Source organism: Engraulis encrasicolus, unplaced genomic scaffold (genome assembly GCF_034702125.1).
Source record: "Engraulis encrasicolus isolate BLACKSEA-1 unplaced genomic scaffold, IST_EnEncr_1.0 scaffold_56_np1212, whole genome shotgun sequence".
Classification (NCBI taxonomy): domain Eukaryota; kingdom Metazoa; phylum Chordata; class Actinopteri; order Clupeiformes; family Engraulidae; genus Engraulis; species Engraulis encrasicolus.
Window position 1 is genome coordinate 315,001 of NW_026945884.1, and position 12,071 is coordinate 327,071.

General features: G+C 41.1%; 1 protein-coding gene and 1 long non-coding RNA gene across 3 annotated transcripts in view; one reads left to right on the forward strand and one right to left on the reverse strand.

Annotated features, from left to right (window-relative positions):
* LOC134444452 (zinc transporter ZIP11-like) overlaps positions 1 to 5,878 on the reverse strand; it is a 24,912-nt gene extending 19,034 nt beyond the window's left edge. For both annotated transcript variants that reach the window (XM_063193801.1, XM_063193800.1), the window contains exon 1: positions 5,828 to 5,878. The gene's annotated coding sequence lies outside the window, so the exon portion shown is untranslated. The remainder of the gene's footprint in view (positions 1 to 5,827) is intronic.
* Positions 5,879 to 6,256: 378 nt separating this feature from the next.
* On the forward strand, positions 6,257 to 8,570 carry LOC134444447 (uncharacterized). Its single transcript, XR_010033977.1, has 4 exons — positions 6,257 to 6,649; positions 7,163 to 7,221; positions 8,029 to 8,097; positions 8,338 to 8,570. It is a non-coding gene; the product is annotated as an uncharacterized LOC134444447 (long non-coding RNA).
* The last annotated feature ends 3,501 nt before the right edge of the window (positions 8,571 to 12,071 follow it).

Genomic DNA, 12,071 nt, shown 5'->3' on the forward strand with positions numbered 1-12,071 from the left:
AAATAATACAATAAAATATTAAAATAGATCATCATCATCATCATCATCATCATCCTCATCATCCTCATCATCTATAGGATGAAGAGTCCCCAGTAACGGCTGGGTCAAAGACGAGACGTGCATTTTTTTTGTTCCGCACTCATTTAACTATCAAAAAAGTAAATTAATGAATTTTGAATGTTATGCTGATAAACAGCATAGTCTGGTGTCTCATTTCAGTAACATTTAAAGAAAAATAATTGTGAATGTATGTGTTAAATAATCTCATAAAGTGCAAAAACGTCATTCAGTGTAATGGTCCGAACTTAAAAATCATCAATACATCCTTGAATAATTATGCAAAATTACGAACAAAGTTCTTTTTTCACTCTCTGGGCATAATTCTAGAAGTGTTCTTGTTATTGTATCAAAATCACGTTTCATTACCATTTTGTTTTGATATTCAAATCATCTGGGGACTTTTGTCCGGATTTTCAATTCCTTAGATATCATTCAGTGTAATAAGATCAACATGGTGCTTTTAAATCATAATAAAAAGTGATAGTCACACACAATATGTGACATCATCAAAAGGAACCCTAGGGACCCCTTAAGTGATGATGCAAAGGGAGAATCTTGTTCTTCAATAGTCAAAAATTCTGTATTTTTATCTTGTGGTAACAGCGTCCACAAAAACAGATGTCATTCAGTGAAATGTCAAAAAATACTTTTCTACTCAGATATTCATCCAAACAAGCATATTTTCTAAATAGACATAGTAAACATTGTGGGTCAAAGTCATCGTCTCATGTAGGTGACTAACTGTGTGCTTGTAAAAAGGTAAAAATAAGGTGAAAAGTATTTGGTCGTCCTTCAGTGTAAGAGATGTCATTCAGTGACATGCAGTGTAAGGGCCATTTCATTCAGTGTAATCAGTTCATGGTTGTATATTAAGAATCAAAACGGCAATATAAGTTGCAATATTATTCTAAGATACAATAATATGATGATACTACTTGAAATTATGACTTTTATTGTTATTTCCATTATAACCTTGTTATTGCCATGTAGCATCCATATTACTGGGTAGATTCTGGGATTTTGGAAGTTGTACATGAATTATCAGAACACCTTAAGTCACAATCCCCGAAATATGCAGGTTAACAGACAAACATTTCTTTTTTATTGTTTTAGGCCTAAGTAGTAGCCTACCTCTAAGCTTGTGATCTTGGAAGTTCTTCAAAACACATTTTAATGCCCCAATATTAAGTAAAATACCAATTATTTGACAACATCTATTTCTGTTGTCACTCATTCAGGACGTTGAGTACTGTAGTATGATGGTAACAATATGATAGCAATGAAAAGTAGTTGAAATATAGGCTTTTTTGCCAAGGCATCATTCAGTGTAATAGTTGTGGTCATTCAGTGAAATGCACATTTTTATGTGAAAATAAAGTCAAATTCTTACGAAACTTATTTGTTTAGCACAACAAATGCGGGGGCATACAACAAATGAATAATTGTGCATTTTAAACTGATTTTCTCTTCAGTGGAAAAACTTCTTAAAGCCAAATGGGTGAAATGCACTCGGTGAAAGACTACTAACACTGCAAAAACTATTTGCAAATGCCTTTTACTAGAAATTTTAGGTTTGATGAAGACCTTAAATATAGGCCTTTACTATGGTATGTAGCTTATTTCAGTTTTTTAACGTCATCTATATGTTTTTTGCATTATCAACAGTTTAACACCGTATTACACTGAATGACATTTTATGGGTGAAAATGGGGTAAAATGCATGTTCCTTACTATTTTCTGAACAGAAAATAATAAACTTAATCACTCTACACTCCAATGTACCCAAAAAAGTTGAAGAACGGTGTCAGGGAACAGTTTTATTTTTTGGAGTCCTGAAAACCCTGTTTCGTCTTTGACCCGGCTGCACCACCGGACTATAACCAGGCAACATCTAGACACATTTAAACAGAAATAAAATAAAATTAAAATTAAATATTAACATAAGCTTAGATCAGGGATGTCAAACTCAGGCCCAGGGGCCAAATTTGGCCCGCGGAGCAATTTTATTTGGCCCGCGAGATCATTTCAAATGTGTATTACAGTGTTCACTGTTACAGTGTTACACCATATACAGATGTATACACCATTCATGTTTAGCGTAACACAACTTGAACATGAAATTTGCTGTGTCACAAGATGTGCAGACACATTTGAACTGACATATACAGTGAGTCCAATATGTATTTGATCCCTTGCTGATTTTGTTGGTTTGCCTACTAACAAAGACATGATCAGTCAATAAATGTTATGATAATATGTATTCTAATATGGAGAGACAGAATATCAAAAAGAAAATCCAGAAATTAACTGAAGAGAATATATATTAATTTATTTCCATTTCATCGAGCAAAATAAGTATTTGATCCCCTGCCAACTGATTACAGTTCCGGGCCCACAGACCAGATGGGCACTTCCGATCAACTTGTCATCTGAATTAAAGACACCTGTACATACTAACATGCATAAAAGACACATTGAATCAGCAGAATCAGTCCATAGTATGAGTGAATCAGTCACACTCCAACCTCACCAGCATGGGAAAGACCAAAGAGTGGTCAAATGATATCAGGGACACGATTTTAGACCTGAACAAAGATTAAATGGGCTGCAAAGCCACAAGAAAGAGACTGGGTATTAATGACCCAGCTGTTGATGCATTTCTTCCAAAATGTGAGGAATACAAAATGACTATCTATCAGCCTGTCTGGGGTTCTATACAAGATTTGACCTTTTGTAGGGATTTGATAATCATGAGAACAGAAAGAAATCACCCTAGAGCTATACGGTATGAACTAGGCAATGATATCAAAGCTACTGACCAAAATCACTGAGAAAACTACTGGTAGCACTTAATGCCACAGAGGTTTAAATTCCTGTAGTGCACACATGGTACCTTTACTTCAGAAGGAACCTGTGCAGTCCCACTTGAGGTTTGCCAACGGACATCAGACTGATTTAGGATATGATAAGGAGGTGCTGTAGTCAGATAAAACCAAAATCAAGATGTTTGGCATTATCACAATTCAATGTGTTTTGAGAAAGAGTACTACTGTCTATGATCCCAAGAACACCCTCCTCACCATCATGCATGAAAGTGGTATCATTATGGTTTGAGGGTGTGTGTGTGGCCAAGGCACAGGACAACTTCACATCGTCAACAAATGGATGGAGGGAGACATGTAATGTGCAATCCTGAGTGCAAACGTCCTTCCCTCCACCACTACACTGAAGGGTGGGCCATTTTTGGATCTCCCAACATGACAATAATGCAAAACATACAGTCAAAGCAACGAAGGAGTGGCTCAATAAGAAGCATATTAAAGTTGTGAAGTAGCCTAGACAGTCTCCAAATATTAACCCTATAGTAATTCTATGGAGAGAACTGAACCTCCCATTTGCCAAGCTACAGCCACAAACTATTAATGTTTTAGAGATAATGTGCAAAGAAAAATGGGCAAAAATATTTTCTACTATATGCACAAACATTGTCATCAACTAAAAGAAGCATCTGACCTCAGTGCTAGACAACTAGGGCTTTGCCACAAATCACTTTATCTTCTTTAGCTAGAGGGGTCAAATACTTATTTGCCTAAATTAAATACAAATAAATTAAAATATATTATTTTAAGTTATTTTCTGGAATTTATTTTTGATATTCTGTCTCTCCATGTTTGAATACATATTATCATAAATGTATAGACCGATCATGTCTTTATTAGTGGGCAAACCGGCAAAATCAGAAAGGGATCAAATAGACTCACTGTATGATAGGAAAGAGTGTGTGTGAAATTGAACTATGAGTATGAGGTGCATGCATGCACAATTTTTTCCATTTTTAAAAATAATTGCTGAGTTCGGCCCTCGACTTCGTTCCAGATTTAGATTTTGGCCCTCGGTCTATTTGAGTTTGACACCCCTGGCGTAGATCCTCCTCATCATCATCATTATCATAAAGAGGTCCAGAGAGCCTACAGCAGTGTTGTGTAACTTACCCCCAAGCCTTTCTCGCTGTGCCATGAGTACCCCCTAACCGCAGAGATACACCAGCGGCGACACGATTCAAGCGACAGAGTGTAGCAGCAAGCGATACGAGCGATTGAGGAGACTAGAGTATGTCCGTTGAAGGCAAAGCATTCAAGCATTCCCATTGGCTGTGGTCACTGACCTCTATACAGTCATTGGCTGTCGCGGCTTGTCGCCGAACCGCGTCATAGAAAGTTGAAAAGATTTCAACTTCAAATTGTCGCGCTCGTCGCGCAAATCGCTCTAGTCTCCAGAATCGCTTTTGTCTCTCGACTCAATACAAAGTCAATTACTTCCGTCGCTCGACTCGCTCAGATCGCCACTGGTGTATCTCTGCGGTAAGTCAAGTTCTATATCGCTTTCTCCATCCCAATGTAACTAAGCTCCATATATTTGTTAAAATTACATGTTTCCAAGTCCCCCCTGCAGTGTGCTCGCGTACCCCTAGTGGTACACGTACCCCTGGTTGGGAACCACTGGCCTACAGGCCTGTATTCCTGCTGCATTTGTAGGTGATGAACAAAGTTTGATGTTTGTGTGTCATATTCTAGTGTGTATATTAGAACCCTGTTGTTTACACAACACTGAGTAACTGAGTAGGCTTACGCACTGAAGAGAGGTGTGTGTGTTTGTGTGTGTGAGTGTGTCTGTAGGACAGGGATAGACTTTATTTACAGTACTGTGTTGGACGGATGACGCCCCTTGTACACACACACACGTTTCTAAACCTGACTGGTCACCACCTGTGGACCGTGTGTGTGTGTGTGTGTGTGTGTGTGTGTGTGTGTGTGTGTGTGTGTGTGTGTGTGTGTGTGTGTGTGTGTGTGTGTGTGTGTGTGTGTGTGTGTGTCTGTTTCTAAACCTGACTGGTCACCACATTTGAATGGATGCTATTTTGCATCTCAAAGTGCCCAGCCAAACTCAACACACACACACACACACACACACACACACACACACACACAATCCTCTAAGCGCGCGCACGCACGCACACACACACACCTCTCCTCAAAGTTATATGACCCCCACCATAGACTATATAATACTAGGCCTACAGGGTAATGACAATGGTCCAACTCTCTTTTCTCTCTTCTTATTCTCTCTCTTCTTATTGCCCTTTTCATCTCATCTCCTCTCCTCTCGTGTTTTTCTCTCCTCTCCTCTCATACTCTCTCCTCTCCTCTCGTGTTCTTCTCTCCTCTCCTCTCCTCTCCTCTTATACTCTGTCCTCTCCTCTCCTCTCCTCTCCTCTCCACTCCACTCGTCTTCCACAGTTTGCCTGTCTGTCTGACTATCTATCTATCTGCCTCCGATGCTAGACCTCATCTCTACTCCTTATCAGTGTTGCACTCTGAACTCTAAACTCTGATCGGTTAACTCTCTCAGACCTCCTGGCTACACTACAGAAGGGTTCTCTTCTCTTCTCTTCTCTTCTCTTCTCTTCTCTTCTCTTCTCTTCTCTTCTCTTCTCTTCTCGTATGTGTTATTCCTCATTACTCAGTAGGCCTATGTGGTGGACTTCAGTGAGACAGATTGGCTATATTCTACGTCTCGCCTTCCAGTTCTGACAAATGTCAACACACCACGTCAATCCCCTGCTGCTGCTGCTGCTGTTGCGACTGCAGGAGCTACTACGGCGCCGAACACATTCGCTATAAACCTTCAAAATAAAATGAATCTGTTTTCTTGCTGCGTGGAAACACCGCTGACGTAGTTGGTGTTAAAATAAAGCATTTGTACTTACTTTGGACTCCCGGCCGACCCAAGCGCGTGAAGTTAGAGTCCTTCTCCCCGTCTGCAGTATTTACTTCCTGCTTCCCGAATGTACACGTGTCTATCGGATCACCGTAGACCCGCCCTCCGCGACACCTGATTGGCCGCCGCAGGTGGTGCAGCAAGTGATTGGCAGACGCACTCTGGACCCGGGAAAACTTGTGGAGCACGTTCATCCCGTCCGCTGACCGGGCAGAAACTGAAATTGGGAATGTGAGTGGCTGAAAAATACAGGACATTTTATTCAACTTGATTTCTTAAAGGTACACTGTGCAGGAAATGGTCAAAAAAGGTACTGCAACTAGGCTATGCTGCTCATTGAAACTGGGCTGCCTTTTGCCATATTTGCTATAATGAAAGTTTACTAGTAGGCCTACCCAGATAGCAGATATTTTGGCTTTGTTTTGGCAGATATCTGCAATTTATGGCTTCCTTTTGGCAAGCCATAAGCTTTTGGCAAAATTTTGGCATGGTTATGGTTGACCTGGGCGCCAGTGAATTGGGGCGTTCCTCTGGAAAGCAAAAAAAAACAAAGATTTGGCTAAAATATGGGTTGTTTATGGCTTCCCACAACACATTAAAACGCGCGGACTGTGAATGAATGAGTTATGGCCAGGTTATGGCATGTGTCAGGTTAATCTGAACCTCGGGTAGAGAGCGGGACAGCAACGTTCTACATTGGTGCGCTTACGGCAACCCAAAAGACTGCCAAAATCAACTGTCAAGAGAAACTCGTGCTTGCCTCACTTCAGTTTCCCCAGCGCCAGTGTGTGTCAGACTTCAGTTTATGCAGGTAAGTGCAGTTGACACGTTTTTATATTAAATACAACCGCCGATGACTTAAGAGATGAGGCATTTTGTGTTATCGGTTTTCATGTTGATTTCATAGGTCTGTGACCGTCGGTTTCCGTGTTATGCGCTGCAACTTAGATACCCTTTTAACAGGAGCTAAAACACAAACGTCTGTGACACACAACTGTGACATTTAATCTTAGTTGCTACCCTCATACTCAGTAACGGTTGATTAAGTGTTGTTCTGTGGTTGAAATTCACTTTCAGATATCAATGCCAAGGGAATTTCAATCAAAGAACAACAACACTAGCAATCCCAGCTAACTGCCCAACGACAGCTAGCAAAAGCCGGGAGCTAGCTAACTCAGGCATGGAGCATATTCTACCTATCGGCACAAAGCAGAGCACTATCTAGCAATATCTGTCTGTCACGGAAAGTGTTGGACTCACTGTAATTCTAGCCTACTACTGAAGCAATCGAGTGAATCTGCTTTTTTCTACATTGTCTTTTCAGATGTGCTGCTGCTGAAGTCACCCGGTGGAGGAACTTGTTTTTTGACAGGCATACTACAGGTTGGTTCCACAATTTATTAACCTCTCTCTCTGGTCTAATCTTCGTTCGATGTGAAAGTCCTTGCAACTGCTTTTAAGTATACGTCTGTATTGGGTAATGCAATGGTCGGTTTGTGTTTAAGCGCTGGCTATTTAACATGATCAGTTGTTAAGGCAGTGTGTATTGTTCAGCTATCAACAACAGGGGGTAAACCGTATACAGAAATGTGGCCCATGTAGACCTATGTAATCTTGCTCTAACATTTGTAATACCTCAACACAGAGAGTAGCTTACTAGAGGTGTCAAAGGTAAAAGTAGAAGTGAATTCATGGTGAAATGTAAACAAACGCTTGCCCCCAGACCAGGATCTCTGAAAAGACTGAATAAGGGGGGAAAAACACCTCAGATATGCCTACTGACAAGTCCAGGGTAGTGGGAGCATTACTAATTGTCAGAAAGCTTTAACAATGGCACATGATATAACATAGTGACTAGTCTGTTTCACCAGTTATTCTACTGTAGGCACACCCAATGAGATAGATAGCCTACTGCTTTGTTGTTATTGAAAAACCTAAAAGCTAGGTTAAAAAAAAACCTCCAATTTGACCAGTACTCTGATCTTAGAATCAGTGGGCTACTATATACTCAAGTGCAAGTTATATGTTTTGGCAGGGTTTTGTTTGATTGAGTATTGTTTTTTTTTCCTGTTCTTTTTCTCCCTTTTACTTTTGACAATCCCGTAGATGGTTGTACAATCTACTGTAGCCTACTACTCATGTCATTTAAAATGTATAAAATATGAAATAACATCTACATTCTCTTTTCAGATGCTGTGCTGCGAACGGACACTGCAGTCACCTGTGGGAGGGGTCAATCAAATCGGATCTCAAAAACAGGTACCAAATTTTAATAACACCCCTCCCCCCTCTCCCGTCTATTACTCTATTAATCAAGTGCATTTGTGCCGCCACTTGGCCAGGACACCCTTGTTAAAAGAGATTTTTAATCTCAACAGGTTTATTTTCCTGTTTAAATAAAGGTTAAATAAAAGAAGAAAAAAAATGTAATGCCACTGTTTTCAAAGTTACTTTTGCATGTAGTAATTCAATTTGGTTTATCTTGTTATTCTTTCCTAGATGTCGCGAATCTGATCTGATCTACCTACCTCTATGTGGCAATAGAGTACCTGCTTTTACTGGCCAGGGGACCAAGATGAAAACAAGAGGCCTGTACCCAGACATCCAAGCACCCATCAAGTCACCCAGTCCTCCACCACCTGCCGTGCAGCTATACCCATCCATCAAATCCAGCCACTTGCCCACCCTAACCAGTCACAGCATTTGGAGGCAATAAAGTATAATGAAATGTATTTAATTGTCTTGGGGTTTTTTTTTTCTAGATGCATAAATATTCCAGTTTCATTGTTGAAAATCACGCATTTATTAAATGTGCGATTTTCAACAATAAAACAGGAATATTTAGTGATCCCAAATGTAGCCATAATGGGGCCAAATGTCACTTATTTGTCTTATAAGTTTCTCTGTATACCGGTACTTACATTTTAAGTATACAGGGAAACTTATAAGACAAATAAGTGACATTTGGCCCCATTATGGCTACATTTGGGATCAATTATGGGTACATTATGGCAGTATTTAGGGTCATTTATGGCTGTTCTGGGAGAGTTATGGGTACATTATGGCTGAATTATGGGTACATTATGGCAGTATTTAGGCTCATTTATGGCAGTTCTGGGACAGTTATGGGTACTTTATGGCTACATTTTGGCTGAAGGGTGGGGTCTGGAATTCCTTTTGGGGCCTTTAAGGCTGTAAGTGGAAATCCCAAATAGGTTTTGGGTGAACTTTGGTCAATTTATGGCTGGGTTTGGTTGGTTTTGGCATGCCAAATTTGGGCCACTTTTGGCCCGGGGACTCAAACCGAAGCCAGCCAAAAGGCCAAGACACAATTTGGCCCAAAACTCTGCCAAAAACATTTTGCTATCTGGGTAGGCTACTGGACATAAACCAATACAGTATTTTCTAGTATGGCCCAAGTCAGTCATTTTCGCAGCTAAAAATGTCTATTTCTTGAAATTCAAAATGGCGGACCATGGAGAATATCCCCCTTTTCATGCATGAAAAGTGCCAGTTTCCCAGTCATAATAAATTTGATGGTTGTGGTAAGTATTCCTGAAAAAGGTAACATTAGAGAATGGGTAAACATCTTAGGCCTACACAGTGTAAGGGGCTGGAGATTTATGTTAAAACCATATCTGCCTAGGCCTACAATGTGGCAGGCATGGGTAAGCGGTTATGCCCCGTGTACATCAAGCGCTACCAACGCGACCGGGTAGCTGGGGTGGTTGAAGAAGTTTCGCCATGAATTCGTTTTATTCGCTCTGGACGCTGCACTGACATGTTTGATTCAGCTAATCACATAACGGCTCTGTCTTGACAGCCTGGGACATTCCTCGATATGAACATTCCGATTGGTTTTCGCCGAACAGCGTCATAGCGAATTCGCTTAAGATTAGCTTGAGTTTAATCGTCAAAATTCGCCCTGGTCGCTCAAGAAGCTTCGCCCCTGGCGAATTCGCTCCGGTAGCACTGGTCGCGCACCCTCCATAGAGAATGAATGACTTCCGTCTCTTCATTCGCGTTGGTCGATCCCGATGTACACGGGGCATAAGGCAGGCTTTCCCCCAGCGCTTTCTTATCAAGGCGGCCGCCTTGACTAAACCCCACCCCCGCCTTGGCTACGTTCCCTAAAAAAAAAAAAAAAATGCGTCCGAGGGCAAAAAAAAAAAAGTTGTAAAAAAAAAAAGTTGTAATGCATGTTCAAGCGCAGGCACTAGGACAACATCGGTTGGACTAAATGGTGACACCTAGTGGTCGGATTTATTACTACGCCATGTGTGTCCATCCTCGAGGCCATATTTTGAAACAATTTTAATTTTCAATTCTTGGGTTGCAGTTACGTCAGAATGCCCCTTCACTGGAGCGCGCGAATTTGAAATGGTGGACAACCCTGGCTTGGAGCCATTGAAACCCATTCAAAAGTACATTTGTTCGATGTTCGACAGAATATTTTTAATTAGACCTTAAGACACACCATGGGTCTTGTTTAAAAGCTGAGAACCTCAGCTTTCCATACCTGAAAACGGTATTTTCCTAGCATCTACCAATCCGAAGGTAGCCTACTTTAAGTGCAGAATTACTTTTCTAAAGATAGCGTTTTGTTTCCTTGGAAACGGACGCGGTTTATGTGTTACGCATACGCTATTTGACTCGGGTTTGCATTATTATGGATGAATTTCTAATCTTGACATTCTAATGGACAATCTGTGCGAGTTTCAAAATGCGTTTTTATGTAACATGGGAGTAAAATGTGTTAACAGTACGCCCGTCTGGGATTTGTTAGCTAGTTCGCTAGTTAGCTAGCAAGTAAGTAATAGCAGAAATAAACTCTCTCTGATAATAGATATTAGAATCGATCTGTCTCAATGGCCCAAGCATAAACAAAGAAACACCAGGATTTGGATGTAATGCTATAATATCAGCAATTTGTCAAAGCAAAACATTCTGAGAACATTCACAGAACCAGTTCATTATATCCACAGCCTTGAGTGTCGGCAAATCTTTCCACTTTTGACATGATGTAGTGTAGAGACCTAGCACTTGCTAGCTAACTAGCGGGCCAGCTAGTTTAACAAATCCCAGACGGGATGTAAACACATTTACTCCCATATCACATAAAAACACATTATGAAATTCGCATAGATTGTCCATTAACATGTCAAGATTAGAAATTCATCCATAATAGTGCAAAACCGAGTCAAATAGCGTATGCCTAACACATAAACCGCGTCCGTTTCCAAGGAAACAAAACGCTATCTTTAGAAAAGTAATTCCGCACTTAAAGTGGGCTACCTTCGGATTGGTAGATGCTAGGAAAATACCGCTTTCAGTTATGGAAAGCTGAGGTTCTCAGCTTTTAAACAAGTCCAATGGTGTGTCTTTAGGTATAATTAAAAATATTCTGTGTCAGATCGAAAAAAATGAAGTTTTGAATGGGTTTCAATGGCTCCAAGCCCAGGTTGTCCACCAGCAGCGGTAGATCACCACCAGGGGGCAGCACTATGACGTCAGCAGCAACCCAAGAATTAGCATAAATGGGCCACCAGTAGGGCAGTTTAATTACAACAGGGCACTGGAACTCTTTTTTGAAAAACCGAGGATGGCCTGCAAGGACAAGACTTGCAAAATGTGCCATAGGTAGTCATAGGTAGCCAGTCAATTTTGCACTCCATTTGGTTTCTCTTTTTCGTTAATGTAAACAACCTGCACTGCACTTTTTGTTACATTTTTCTTTTCAGCTTCTGTAAATAGTTTTGATATGGCAGGTCAATAAATACATATTTTCCAGTTCTACACAGCTTTGTTATTATTCAACCCCCCCCCCCCCACCCCCCCCCCAAACAGTATTCGTGCCGTGCGTGACATCAAACCCCGCCAACACCTCCCCCCATCGCGAGTGGCGCCCACCCCCCACCCCCCCCCAACCCCCCCGCCGCCCCCCAGGGACAGACTCGAAGCCTCACCACCTTGACTAACCAATTTTCTGGGGGAAACACTGTAAGGCCAACAGACGTGTAGTGCCTATTTCAAAAGGTTGCCGGTTCGACTCCCAACCCACCAGGTGAGTGGTTTGGTCATAGTAGCCTACATGTGTGGTTGAACTAATGGGCTGTCGGACCAATAGGATGTAACCCTGTGTGCCTGTAGTAGGGCCCTGGCGTGTAGTTATTATTATACGTATATGTTTCTTTATGCTGTAAGTTTCTTGCCAATTCTCTGTTCTCTGAAAA